Genomic DNA, 13,572 nt, shown 5'->3' with positions numbered 1-13,572 from the left:
ATTTATACTGACTCCATTTAGTAATCATAACCCCTGTCGGTGACAAGTAATATGCCATTCTTCCTTGCAAAGGGTCTGGGAAGAGGAAGTTTCCCTCTGCCTTGATCCAAACCTCAGCACTGAAGTCATAGACCAGCCCTCTCCTCCCTCCCTACGGACTGGGTGAAGCCACCCCTGTAGCTGAAATGTAGGTAGACTGTTCACAAAAAAAGGAGGAAGTGTTCTGACTCAGCCCTACTTGGCTCAGCCCTAAACAGAGCTAAACAGCCCTAAATAGGGCTGAGCCAGGACACTTCAGTTCCCTTCTTTGGCCATGTTCTCCAGTTTAGTTGTAACCCGTGTCTTTGTAGCATTGATCCTGGAGTGTTGGTGCTACTGAGGTCTGTTCCCCAAAGCTCTGAACCCCAGACCCTCCCTTGTTCTCTTTTTTTTTTTTTTTTTTTTTTTTTTGAGATGGAGTCTCAGTCTGTTGTCCGTGTAACAGTACAGTGGTGCGGTCTTGGCTCACTGCAACCTCCACCTCCTGGGTTGAAGTGATTCTCCTGCCTCTCAGCCTCCCAAGTAGCTGGGACTACAGGCACCCACCACCACGCCTGGCTAATTTTTGTATTTTCAGTAGAGACGGGTTTTCACCATGTTGGTCAGACTGGTCTCGAACTCCTGACCTCAAGGAATTCACCCACCTTGGCCTCCCAAAGTGCTAGGATTAGAGGCATGAGCCACCGTGCCCAGCCACTCCCCTGTTCTCTGCCATCCGCCTCTGTTTCCCATGTGAATTTTTTTTTTCTTTTTTTTGGGATGGATTTTCGCTCTTGTTACCCAGGCTGGAGTGCAATGGCGCCATCTCGGCTCACAGCAACCTCCGCCTCCCGGGTTCAAGTGATTCTCCTGCCTCAGCCTCCTGGGTAGCTGGGATTACAGGCATGCACCACCATGCGTGGCTAATTTTGGATTTTTAGTAGAGACAGGGTTTCTCCATGTTGGTCAGGCTGGTCTCAAACTCATAACCTCAGGTGATCCACCCACCTCGGCCTCCCAAAGTTCTGGGATTACAGGTGTGAGCCACTACACCCAGCCATGAATTTTTAAAAAGGGTTTTCTGCCCTTTTGCTTGCACATCTTGTACATTTTATAACCAGAACACCAGAAGTAACATATTACCTGTATGTTACACCTTGACATGAACTATCTCTAATTCTTGCAGCAATTCAGGGTATTGTTCTCCCATGTTATGGATGAAGAAACTAAGGCTCAAACAGTTCCATGGAGTCAAACTCAGTCCTGCTGGGCCAAAACAGAGATTTTTCTATGACACACTAACTCCCTTTCTCCAACACTTAGGATTTGGAATGAATCATGTGGATGGAAGAGCAACAAATTTAAACTAATAATGAACGATGAATAAAGATCAGAAGGGCCTTGGTTTCTCAGTCACCTAACAAAAAGGAGTTGGCCCAATAAAGGCACAAGCTAATACGTATCAAACCATTGGTGTATGCCAGACACAGCCACCTAAACTGGCTCATTTCCATTCCACTTCTGAACAGTTCTCAGAAGTGGATGCTATGATTGGTCCCATTTTATAGATGAGGACACTGAGGCTTAGAGAGGTTGAAAGACTTGGCCCCGCTCAGTCAGTGAGTGACAGAATGAGGTCTGTTTGTCTCTAAAACCCTGAGTAGTTAGTCACCGCCTAAACATGAATGCATAGCCATGAATCTCAATCTGACCCACCTCAGAATTCACTGCAAAATTTCTAAAAATATGAGTCTTCAAGCTCCAGCTTTGGAACTCCTACCTGAGCAAAAATGTGGGAGATAAAACAGCTGGAGCTCTTAGAATAGTGCCTGGGCCTTCCACAGTTCTCAGTAAATAGGCTGTGGGTGCAGTAGCTCACACCAGTAATCCCAGGACTCTGGAAGACCAAGGCAGGAGGATCGCCTGAGCCCAACAGATTGAGGCCAGCCTGGGCAACATAGGGAGACACCGTCTCTGCAGAAAAATTTTAAAAACTAGTCAGGTATGGTGGCATGCATCTGTTGTCTCAAGCTACTCAGGAGGCTGAGGTGAGAGGATAACTTGAGTGTGGGAGGTCAAGGCTGCAGTGAGCCATGATCACGCCACTGCACTCCAGCCTGGGTGACAAAGCAAGACTCTGTCTCAAAAACAAATTAATTAATTAATTAATTAATTAATTAAATATTCACTACCATGTTGTTTAAGCTCACAACATCTCTAAGAGGGCTACAAATTATTAGGCTTACATACAGATGATACAATTAAATACAACGTCAATTAGCTGACAAATGGCAGGGCCAATGCATGAACTCAGGAGTGTCTCACTCAAGAGTTTCTGCTCTTAGCCCCTGTACATATCTCCCGGCATGTACCCAGGCCCAGTCTAGCAGAAATGGATGAGCTGCTGGAGGCCTCTGAGGGGCAGTACTGAGAATGGGGGGAGCAGGGTGGGAGTGAGAGTCTCAGGGCTTCGACTTGTGCCATTTGTAAGGCACTGACCCTAGATTCTCCCAGTCATGTCATATATAAATATAAAAGGCCGATAAGTGAATTATGGCCAGGCACAGTGGCTTACCCCTGTAATCTCAGCGCTTGAAGAGATTGAGGTGGGCAGATCACTTGAGGCCAGGAGTTTGAGACCAGCCTTGCCAACATGGCAAAACCCCATCTCTACTAAAAATACAAAAAATTGGCCGGGCGCGGTGGCTCAAGCCTGTAATCCCAGCACTTTGGGAGGCCGAGATGGGCGGATCACGAGGTCAAGAGATCGAGACCATCCTGGCTAACCCGGTGAAACCCCGTCTCTACTAAAAAATACAAAAAACTAGCCGGGCGAGGCGGCGGGCGCCTGTAGTCCCAGCTACTCGGGAGGCTGAGGCAGGAGAATGGCGTGAACCCGGGAGGCGGAGCTTGCAGTGAGCTGAGATCCGGCCCCTGCACTCCAGCCTGGGTGACAGAGTGAGACTCCGTCTCAAAAAAAGAAAAAAAAAAAAAAAATACAAAAAATTTAGTTGGGCATGGTGGCATGTGCCTGTAGTCTCAGCCACTCAAGGCACGAGTCTCACTTGAGCCCAGGAGGTTGCAGTGAGCCAAACTGACACCATTGCACTCCAGCATGGGTGACAGAGGGACACTCCATCTCAACAAAAAATAAAAATAAAAAGAGTTAATAAGTGAATTATAAACCTCAGGTTGGTTGAATCCCTATTGTGAAGCACAGAGATCATTATTACTTCATTTGCTGTAACCAACTTCTCACCCTCATCTTGAGACATGTGTCTGTGTGACTATTTATATCGGAATTAATAATGTGCATGGTCCTTAGTCCCAGGGAAGCTGAAAGATCGGAGGTGTTGCCGGAGCTGCAGGGACATGGAGAGCTGGCTCCTGCCCAGCACAGAATGAGGACAGGTCTGCTTCGATTCAATCTCAAGTGGTTTCCACCCTCTCGAATCTCAGCTCCCACCTGAAAGCCTGGTCTTGAGACTACTGTGTCTCCTACCATGCCCACCAGCCGGCTGAAAGCAGGTTTGGACCTGTAAGTAAGCGTCCCTAAAAAAGTCAAGAAAGACCAAACCTCAGCTTAACTGCAACACACCCTTCCCATTCATCTGGATGTGACACCCTTCAAAGATAAACACTGACAGTGAAACCAAAATCCCCCGAATGTGCATGCCCTTTGTTTGTTGCCAACTTGGGAGGTTGTATACAACTAACCCATGGGCCAGGGTGGTATGGTTTCTGGATTCCATGGGGCTGCTCCCCCTTCCTTGACTCTCTGGCAGCTGGCCTTGACTACTGTCCTAGACTCCTCCACAGCGCCGCAAGGGAAGGGAAAACAGATTGCATTCACATGTATCTAATTCCTTTCTGGGCCTTGTAGGGAGAGGCTCAAACAGTTATCTAAGACAAAGGTTTTAGCAGTTGGGATTTTAATTTTTTCTTTTGGTATTGAAATGATCAAACGGTCATGGGCGTTTACAATTACTGACCTCAATCGGTATATTCTGCAGCTTGTTGATTGCCAATACCTACCCCTTCTGCTTTCTCAAAAAAACTACTGCAGACAAGAATCCATACTACGGATTTAGAAAGGAAGAAATTGAGTTTGTTAGGCTCTCATTCCAATATTCATGTCACTGAACTAGCTTTTCCAGAATTTTCTTTTCTTTTTTTTTTTCTTTTGAGATGGAGTTTTGCTCTTGTTGCCCAGGCTAGAATGCAGTGGTGGGATCTCGGCCATTTTTTATTTTATTTTTTTTTTTTTGAGACAGAGTCTCACTCTATTGCCCAGGCTGGAGTGCAGTGGCGCCATCTTGGCTCAATGCAACCTCCGCCTCCCAGGTTCAAGCGATTCTCCTGCCTCAGTTTCCTGAGTAGCTGGTATTACAGGCACACGCCACCACGCCCAGCTAATTTTTGTATTTTTTTTTTTAGCAGAGATGGGGTTTCACTGTATCAGCCAGGCTGGTCTTAAACTCCTGATCTCAGGTGATCCCACCTCAGCCTCCCAAAGTGCTGGGATTAAAAGGCATGAGCCACCGCACCTGGCCAAAGCATATGCTTACCGCAGGATCCAGCAATCACGTTTCTAGATACTTGCCCAAATTAGTTGAAAACTTATGTCCACGCAAAAACCTGAACATGAATGTTTATACCAGCTTTATTTGTAATTCATAACTGCCAAAAGTTGGAAGCAACCAAGATGTCCCTCAGTAAATGAATGGATAAACTGTGGCACATCCATACCATAGATTATTATTCAGCAACAAAAAGAAATGAGCTATCGGCCAGGCGCAGTGGCTCAAGCCTGTAATCCCAGCACTTTGGGAGGCTGAGACGGGCGGATCACAAGGTCAGGAGATCGAGACCATCCTGGCTAACACGGTGAAACCCCGTCTCTACTAAAAATACAAAAAACTAGCCGGGCGAGGTGGCGGGCGCCTGTAATCCCAGCTACTCGGGAGGCTGAAGCAGGAGAATGGCGTGAACCCGGGAGGCAGAGCTTGAAGTGAGCTGAGATCCGGCCACTGCACTCCAGCCTGGGCAACAGAGCGAGACTCCGTCTCAAAAAAAAAAAAAAAAAAAAAAGAAATGAGCTATCAAACCATGAAAAGGCATGGAAGAGCCTTAAATGAATATTACTGTGTGAAAGAAGCCAATCTGGAGAGTCCACCTCCTGTATGATTCCAACTGTGACATTCTGAAAAAAACTATAGAGACAGTGGTTGCCAGGGAGTTGTCAGGGGAGGAAGGGTAAGTAGGTTCAACACAAGGAATTTTTAGGGAAGTGAAATTATTCTGTACAATATTGTAATGGTTCTACATGGCATTATTCATTTGGTAAAACCACTAGGATGTACAACACCAAAAGTGAACCCTAATGGAAACTACGGAACTTTAGTTCAGAATAATTTATTGATGGGATTCAGGACATGCTACCACAAAATATGGCACCATGACTGACATGGTTTGGATTTGTGTCCTCACCCAAACTCCTGTCCAATTGTAATTCCTAATGTTGGAGGCGGGGCCTGGTGGGAGGTGATTGGATCTTGGGGGTGGTTTCTAACAGTTTAATTTCTAAGAGTTTAGCACCATCCCCATAGTGCCGTTTGCATGACAGAATTCTCATGATATCTGGTTGTTTAAAAATATGTGGCACCTCCCTGCTCTCTCGCTTCCCCTGCTCCAGTCACATGAGATGTCTCGCTCCCCCTTTGTCTTCCACCATAATTGTAAGTTTCCTGAGGCCTCCCCAGAAGCCAAGTAGATGCCAGCATCATGCTTCCTATACAGTCTGTGGAACCATGAGCCAATTAAAACTCGTTTCTTTATAGATTACCCAGCCTTGGGTATTTCTTTATAGCAATGCAAGAACAGACTAACACAATGATATATTGAATATTTTAAGCTGAAGGAATTTGCAAAAGCAGCATGTGCAGGAAGGGTTTTCTGACCTTCCCCTGAAGCCAGGTCATAAGACCCTCGGGTGAGAGATGCCCTCCCTATACCTCGTGGAAAGGAGCGTCCGTATCTCTGAAGATGAAGGGACACAGAGAGGAATCTAACTAAACAAACGGGCCTTGATAAGCTTCCCCCAGCGGACTACACTTACTTCAAACTCTTTGCTCTACCATATTCTCCACAACTGTCCACCCTTTATCAAACTGTAACTGCTTCTTGGAGTCTTCATTTCCTTATAAAGCCTTCCATGTCACATACAACTTATATTAAATATGTTTATGCACTTTTCTCCTATGTCTTCTGTTATAGGGTTCTCAGCCATGAACTTAGAAGGATAGAAGGAAAACAGATTTGTCCTCCCCTACAATATCAATATTGGTCCATCACTTGTAACAAATGTACCACACTAATGCAAGATGTTAATAACGGGAAAGTGTGGGAAGGGGAGAAGGGTGGGAGGCGGAGGGTATATGGGAACTCTCTACTTTCTGCTCTTTCTTTTTTTTTTTTCTTTCTGAGACAGGGTCTCTCTCTGTCACCTAGGCTAGAGTGCAGTGGTGTGATCTCAACTCACTGCAACCTCCGCCTCCTGCGCTCAAGCGATCCTCTCGCCTCAGCCTCCCGAAGTCAATCTGATTAAGACTCAACAATAAGAAAACAACCCGACTGAAAAGTGGGCAAGAGATCTGAACAGACACCTCACAAAAAGATATGCAGATGGCAAATAAGCATATGAATAAGCTAGGACGACAGGTGCACACCACCATGCCCAGCTAATCTGCTCTATTTTTTCTCTAAACCTAAAACTATTATTAAAAAATAACCTATTGGTGCTTCCTGTGGCCGACGTCATCTGGAGGAGATTTGCTTTCCTTTTCTCCAAAAGGGGAGAAAGTTGAAACTGAGTGGCCCACGATGGGAAGAGGGGAAGCCCAGGGGTACAGGACGCCTCTGGGTGAAGGCAGAGCCTAACATGGGGTTCAAAGCAACCTTGGCCGTTGGCCTGACCATCTTTGTGCTGTCTGTCGTCACTATCATCATCTGCTTCACCTGCTCCTGCTGCTTTCTGTACAAGACGTGCCACCGACCACGTCCCTCCAAGTGTGCCGCCCAGCTACCCTGGACCAAGCTACCAGGGCTACCACACCATGCCGCCTCAGCCAGGGATGCCAGCAGCACCCTACCCAATGCAGTACCCACCACCTTACCCGGCCCAGCTCATGGGCCCACCGGCCTACCACAAGACCCTGGCTGGAGGAGCAGCCGCGCCCTACCCTGCCAGCCAGCCTCCTTACAACCCAGCCTACATGGATGCCCCCAAGGCGCCCCTCTGAGCATCCCCCAGCCTCTCTGGCTGCCACTTGGTTATGTTGTGTGTGTGTGAGTGGTGTGCAGGCACGGTTCCTTACGGCCCATGCGTGCTGTGTGTGTCCTGCCTGTATATGTGGCTTCCTCTGATGCTGACGAGGTGGGGAACGATCCTTGCCAGAGTGGGCTGGGACCAGACTTTGTTTTCTTCCTCACCTGAAATTATGCTTCCTAAAATCTCAAGCCAAACTCAAAGAATGGGGTGGTGGGGGCACCCTGTGAGGTGGCCCCTGAGAGGTGGGGGGTTCTCCAGAGCACATCTGGAGTTCTTCTCCAGCTTACCCTAGGGTGACCAAGTATGGCCTGTCACACCAGAATGACGCAGCTTTCTGTATGATGCAGATGTGTCCTGGTTTCGGCAGCGTAGCCAGCTGCTGCTCGAGGTCATGCAGGCGAAACGGGATCTAACCAAGTTGGGCTTTGATCCTTTAGGCAGATGTCCCATTGCTCCCTGGAGCCTGTGTCGTGCCTGTTGGCGGTCAGGTGGCCCCCTGATGCCAGAACACCTCAGGCAGAGCCCTCCTCACCTGATAGCTGTCTGCCTGGACTGTCCCCTGTCCCTGCATCTTCCCTGGGACCACCCAGAGGGCCACATCCACACACAGCCTAGCTGTCCACAGGGAGCTCTGCTGCCCTTGCTGCCCCTCCCTTCCCACAGGTGAGCAGGGCTCCTGTCCACCAGCACACTCAGGTCTCTTCCCGGCAGTGTTTTCATTTTATTTTAGCCAAACATGTTGCCTGTTTTCTGTTTTAAAACATGATTAGTTGATATGAGACTGAAACCCCAGGGTTGTGGAGGGAAATTAGCTCAGAGAGACGGACAACCTGGCAACTTTGAGTCCCTGCTTCCCCTGACACCAGCCTCATGGAATATGCAACTCCTGTACCCCAGTCCAGGGTGCTCTGGCAGCAGGGACACCTGGGCCAAGGGGCCATCTGGACCAAAGGTGTGGTATGGGGCCCTGGATGGCAGCTCTGGCCCAGACATGAATTCCTCGGTGTTCCTCTTCCCTCTATTACTGTTTCACCAGAGCTGTCTTAGCTTCGAATCTGTTGTGTTTCTGAGTCTAGGATCTGTACCCTTGTTTATAATAAATGCAATCGTTTGGAAAAAATAAAATTAAAATAATCTATTAATTTTTTAAAGTCTCCCACTGTATTCTCACTTGATACATGAGTAAAGGTGATACTGAGGTGCAGTGAAAAAAGGATGACAGATCAACAAGATAGCCATATAAAAATAAAATGAACCTTGATTTCCTACCCACGCAAAATTCAAATCCAGGTGGATAGTCAATCTAAATATAAAAAGGAAGCAATTGACCAGGCGCAGTGGCTCACGCCTGTAATCCCAGCACTTTGGGAGGCCAAGGTGGGCGGATCACCTGAGGTCGGGAGTTCAAGACCACCCTGACCAACATGGCAAAACGCCCATCTCTGCTAAAAATACAAAACTTAGCTGGGCGTGTGGGGGGGCACCTGTAGTCCCAGCTACTCATGAGACTGAGGCATGAGCATCACTTGAACCCAGGAGGCAGAGGTTGTAGTGAGCCAAGATCACACCACTGCACTCCAGCCTGGGCAACAGAGTAAGACTCTGTCTCAAAAAAAGAGAAAGCAATAAAACTTTATGAGCAATTCTAAGAGAATGGCTTTATGATATTGGAGTAGACAAAAACTCAAAAAGGACACGAAAAGTGCTGACCCTAAGGGAAAAAAAACATCAACAGGACCATTTTAGAATTAAGAGCTTCTTTTCGGAAAAATGATACCATTAAGAGAGTGATGAGGCAGGCTAGAGAATAGGAAAGGAAATGCTATGATAGGGAGTAATCTCCAATGTGTTGGTAAGTGAAAAGGGGGCGTGGCAGAACAGCATGGATAGAACAATGAACAGATACGGACAAAAAGAGCAGCCATTAGAAATTACACAACAGTGTCTCCTCTGCATCTCAGCCTTTTAATATCATAGATCAATAGTGCCAAAGTGAAAACACTGTCAATGAATTTCTGAAGGAAAATGTGCATCTTGTTTTAAGTTGAGTATCAACTGAAAGTCTCACTCAGGCTGAAAACCTAAATTGATGATGTTGCTACTTGGGATAGTCCATTACAATCGCCTCCATTGTCAGCTGCATCCGCACCTCATCTGGACAGACATTCACTCGGCATGCAAGGTGGATGCTCATCAAAGCCCCCTTCTGCCGGGGCCTTCCTGCAACCAGCAACACTCAAGGACCCCCGCACTCGATCCACCCACAGGGCGTGGTTCCTCAGGATTTTCTTTCTCTACTCTCTATTATATTGTTCTGGATATTTTTCTTTACCTGCTTAATTACCAAAATAGTAGAAAAAGAGAGAGATTTTAATTACTATACTAAGGAAATGGAATGTTTTATCCTCAAAACTCAAGGCTGTCATTCGTTAATAGGTTGTGCTGTCCAGGCACAGCAACTCACACCTGTAATCCCACCAATTTGGGAGGCTGAGGCAGGTGGATCACTTGAGGCCAGGAGTCCAAGAGCAGCCTGGCCAACATAGTGAGACCCCCATCTCTACTAAAAATACAAAAATTGGCCAGGCGCAGTGGCTCACACCTGTAATCCCAGCACTTTGGGAGGCCGAGGTGGGCAGATCACGAGGTCAGGAGATTGAGACCATCCTGGCTAAAACAGTGAAACCCTGTCTCTAGTAAAAATATAAAAAATTAGCCAGGTGTGGTGGCAGGCGCCTGTAGTCCCAGCTACTCGGGAGGCTGAGGCAGGAGAATTGCTTGAACTCGGGAGGTGGAAGTTGCAGTGAGCCGAGATCGTGCCACTGTACTCCAGCCTGGGCAATAGAGTGAGACTCCATCTCAAACACACACACACACACACACACACACACACACACACACACACACACACACAAGAATTAGCCAGGAATGGTGGCATGTGTCTGTAGTCCCAGCTAATTGGGAGATTGAAGTATGAGAATCACTTGAACCTGGGAGGCAGAAGTTGCAGTGAGCCAAGATCACACCACTGCATTGGGCAACAGAGTGAGGCTCTGTTTCAAAAAAAAAATAGGTTGTGCTAATGAGGATTCTCAGAGAAATCCTGTAGCCCCTGGGGAAATGTGGAGCTGAGGGTCAAGGTCACAAACAGAAGGAAGGAGCCTTCAGCCTGGATGCTACAGGGACCCAGGGAGCTCTCAGTAGGCTCCAGAAGCAACCTAATTCACATACATGCAGTTAAAAGAAAAGTCTCGCCCTGATGTCCCAGTGGCCACCAGACACATATTCTCAACAGCCTAGATAATTCTACAATCAGACAGATTTCTTCCTAAAATTCTTCTTTTTGAAACGGAGTCTCACTCTGCTGCCCAGGCTGGAGTGCAGTGGCATGATCTTAGCTCACTGCAACCTCCACCCCGCCAGTTCAAGCAATTCTCCTGCCTCAGCCTCCGGAGCAGTTGGGATTACAGGCGCCTGCCACTGCGCCTGGCTAATTTTTGTATTTTTAGTAGAGATGGGGTTTCACCATCTTGGCCAGGCTGGTCTTGAACTCCTGGTCTCGTGATCCACCCACCTCGGCCTCCCAAAGTGCTGGGATACAGGCGTGAGCCGCCGCGCCCAACTGACTTCTTCCTAAAATTCTAAGCAAATCTTACCCAAGGGCAATTGCAGCTCCTTTCTTGCCCCTCCCTGGCCCCCCAAAATTCCAAAAAACAATGAAAGTCAAATGAAGAACATTTTGCCAGCGTTCCAGTTGACACAACTTTTGCAATTTCTGCAGCCAGAACAGACTCTTAGCAAACTGGTGTGGGAGGGCTGGGATCTGAGCAGAACGTGAAGTTCACATTTTTTCAAAGCTGCAGGGCAGACCCTGGTGTGCAACAGCGAGAACACAGGCTGGGGAGTCAGGCAGCTGAACTGGGGGTGAGGCTGGTCGATTCAGCTCCTAGTCCCACTTCAACATTTCCAAATGTGAGAAATTAGACGAGAGGACGTCTAAGAACACTTTCCGTCCAAACATTTGATGATTGCATAATAATATGTTTTTTTCATTCAAATTATCATCTTGTTTTTCTTCTGCAGTTTCAGTGTGTGTGGGGTTGGGGTGGTCTTCCTGTTCCGAGACACGATGGCATAGATTCACTTTCCCCTGCTTCTCACCTCTAAGTACACCTAAATACCCTGGGAATAAATCAACAGACAATCACACAACAACCCTAAGAGGCGGAAAGTAGAGACAGACTGGCTGAGGACCCAGAGGCAGGAATAACACTGTGTTTGTGCCCTGGGCTGTCTTTTTATTCCCACACATGCCAGACTGAAAACGAAAGAGGCCTGCAATCCAGAACCACCAACAGGCCTAAATTAAAAAGAACAAATGGCCGGGCCTAGTGGCTCATGCCTATAACCCCAACACTCTGGGAAGCCGAGGCGGGCGGATCACCTGAGGTTGGGAGTTCGAGACCAGCCTCAACATGGAGAAACCCTGTCTCTACTAAAAATACAAAATTAGCCGGGCGTGGTGGTGCATGCCTGTAATCCCAGCTACTCAGGAGGCTGAGGCAGGAGAATTGCTTGAACCTGGGAGGCGGAGGTTGTGGTGAGCCGAGATTGCGCCATTGCACTCCAGCCTGGGCAACAAGAGCGAAACTCCGTCTCAAAAAAAAAAAAAAAGAACAAATAAGGAAAAGCAACAAAAAGAAAAGCCTGCTCTCTCTGGCCAAAGGGCCAGGAAAGGGCAGCAAAGCGGAAACCCAGCAGGGAGATACATGCCCATGATTCACGCCTGGGCAAGGACAGCTGACCTGGCCTGCAGCAGCAGGGTCAGCAGGAGCTGCCTGGAACCCATGCCTCACTCCAAACCTGGAGCCGTGGCAGGCTACTGTGGTGTTCCCCTGGGTCTATGATGAGGAAGTGGAAGCAGCAGATGATGAGGTTGCAACCAGACTCAGATTTCTAGCTTTGTTCGTGATATTCCGGATGGTTATCAAGTCCAACTAAACCTCCTCATGGCCGGGCACGGAGGCTCTTGCTTGTAATCCCAACACTTTGGGAGGCCGAGGTGGGTGGATCACTTGAAGTTAGGAGTTCAAGACCAGGCTAGCCAACATGGTGAAACCCTGTCTGTACTAAAAATACAAAAATTAGCCAGACGTGGTGGTGCATGCCTGTAATTCCAGCTACTCGGGAGGCTGAGGCATAAGAATCACTTGAACCTGGCAGGTGGAGGTAGCAGTGAGATGGAGCCACTGCACTACAAGCTGGGTGACAGAGTAAGACTCTGTCTCAAAAATAAATAAATAAATAAATAAATAAATAAATAAACAAAAAACCTCCTTTTGAGGTCAGGTCAATCAGTCGGTGACACAATTCAGGTCTTAGATGGTAGATTCCCAGGCATAGAATGCATCTGATAATGGCCCCAGATTTGTGGCCCAAGCCACACATCAATGGGCCCAAGCATGGGGCATATATGATGGACGCCCTATGCTCTCTATCACCTCCAAGCAGCAGGGATGATTGAGTGTTTTAGTAGACAATTGAAGGACAGGGTTAAGTGACTGACAGGAGGGAATAAAAGAACCTCGGCCTGGACTATGCATCTCAGGGTAACAATCTGGGGTCCCAGTGTGGCAATTCCTCGAAGGGGCAGTCCATTTGCACTGCATATTTGATCAGACTGTCTACCTGCTTCCTTCTATTGCACAGCCTCAGTTTCTCTGGGGAACCCTACAAGGGTCCCCCTTCCCCTTCAATTCCTTTCTAAAGACTCAGATAGGTGAGAGATTAGAATAGCTATTAAAAAACAAGGCGTGCAAGACAGTAACCCTCTTCATCAGTCATTCCTTTGGTGCTAAGCATGGATTTTTTTGCCTGCAAAAAATAATCACTATCAACGTGAGGCTTCTAATTCAACGTTTTCCATAAAGTGGCTTTGTTGCTTTGCCTGGTTATTTTCAAGGAATGAATATCAATGTATAGAAGAGAAACTATTTTTTTTTTTTAGTCATCAGAGGATCCAGGCCAGATTACAGCCCACCTCCCTGGAGGATAGTCGGAAGATGCTACCCTCACCCATGTCACAGTGGGTGAGGAAAATCCCCCCAACTGACAGGACCTGAGCACCTATGAACCCATGAGCCAGGGTACAGAGGAGGGAGAAGTGGGAATCTAACCTTCCTTCTCTCTCTCCTACAGAATAGACTGTGTGACTTCCAAGTCAC

The 13,572-nt window shown here is 47.6% G+C and overlaps 1 protein-coding gene and 1 pseudogene across 6 annotated transcripts in view; one reads left to right on the top strand and one right to left on the bottom strand.

Annotated features, from left to right (window-relative positions):
- Positions 1–13,572, bottom strand: part of CASP8 (caspase 8) — a 60,083-nt gene that overhangs the window by 27,102 nt on the left and 19,409 nt on the right. The window lies entirely within an intron of this gene.
- On the top strand, positions 6,816–7,405 carry LOC106992686 (protein shisa-5 pseudogene; annotated as a pseudogene).

This window comes from Macaca mulatta, chromosome 12 (genome assembly GCF_049350105.2).
Source record: "Macaca mulatta isolate MMU2019108-1 chromosome 12, T2T-MMU8v2.0, whole genome shotgun sequence".
Lineage (NCBI taxonomy): Eukaryota > Metazoa > Chordata > Mammalia > Primates > Cercopithecidae > Macaca > Macaca mulatta.
Note: the sequence above shows the minus strand (reverse complement) of the source record. Positions and strands in the feature narration are given on the sequence as shown.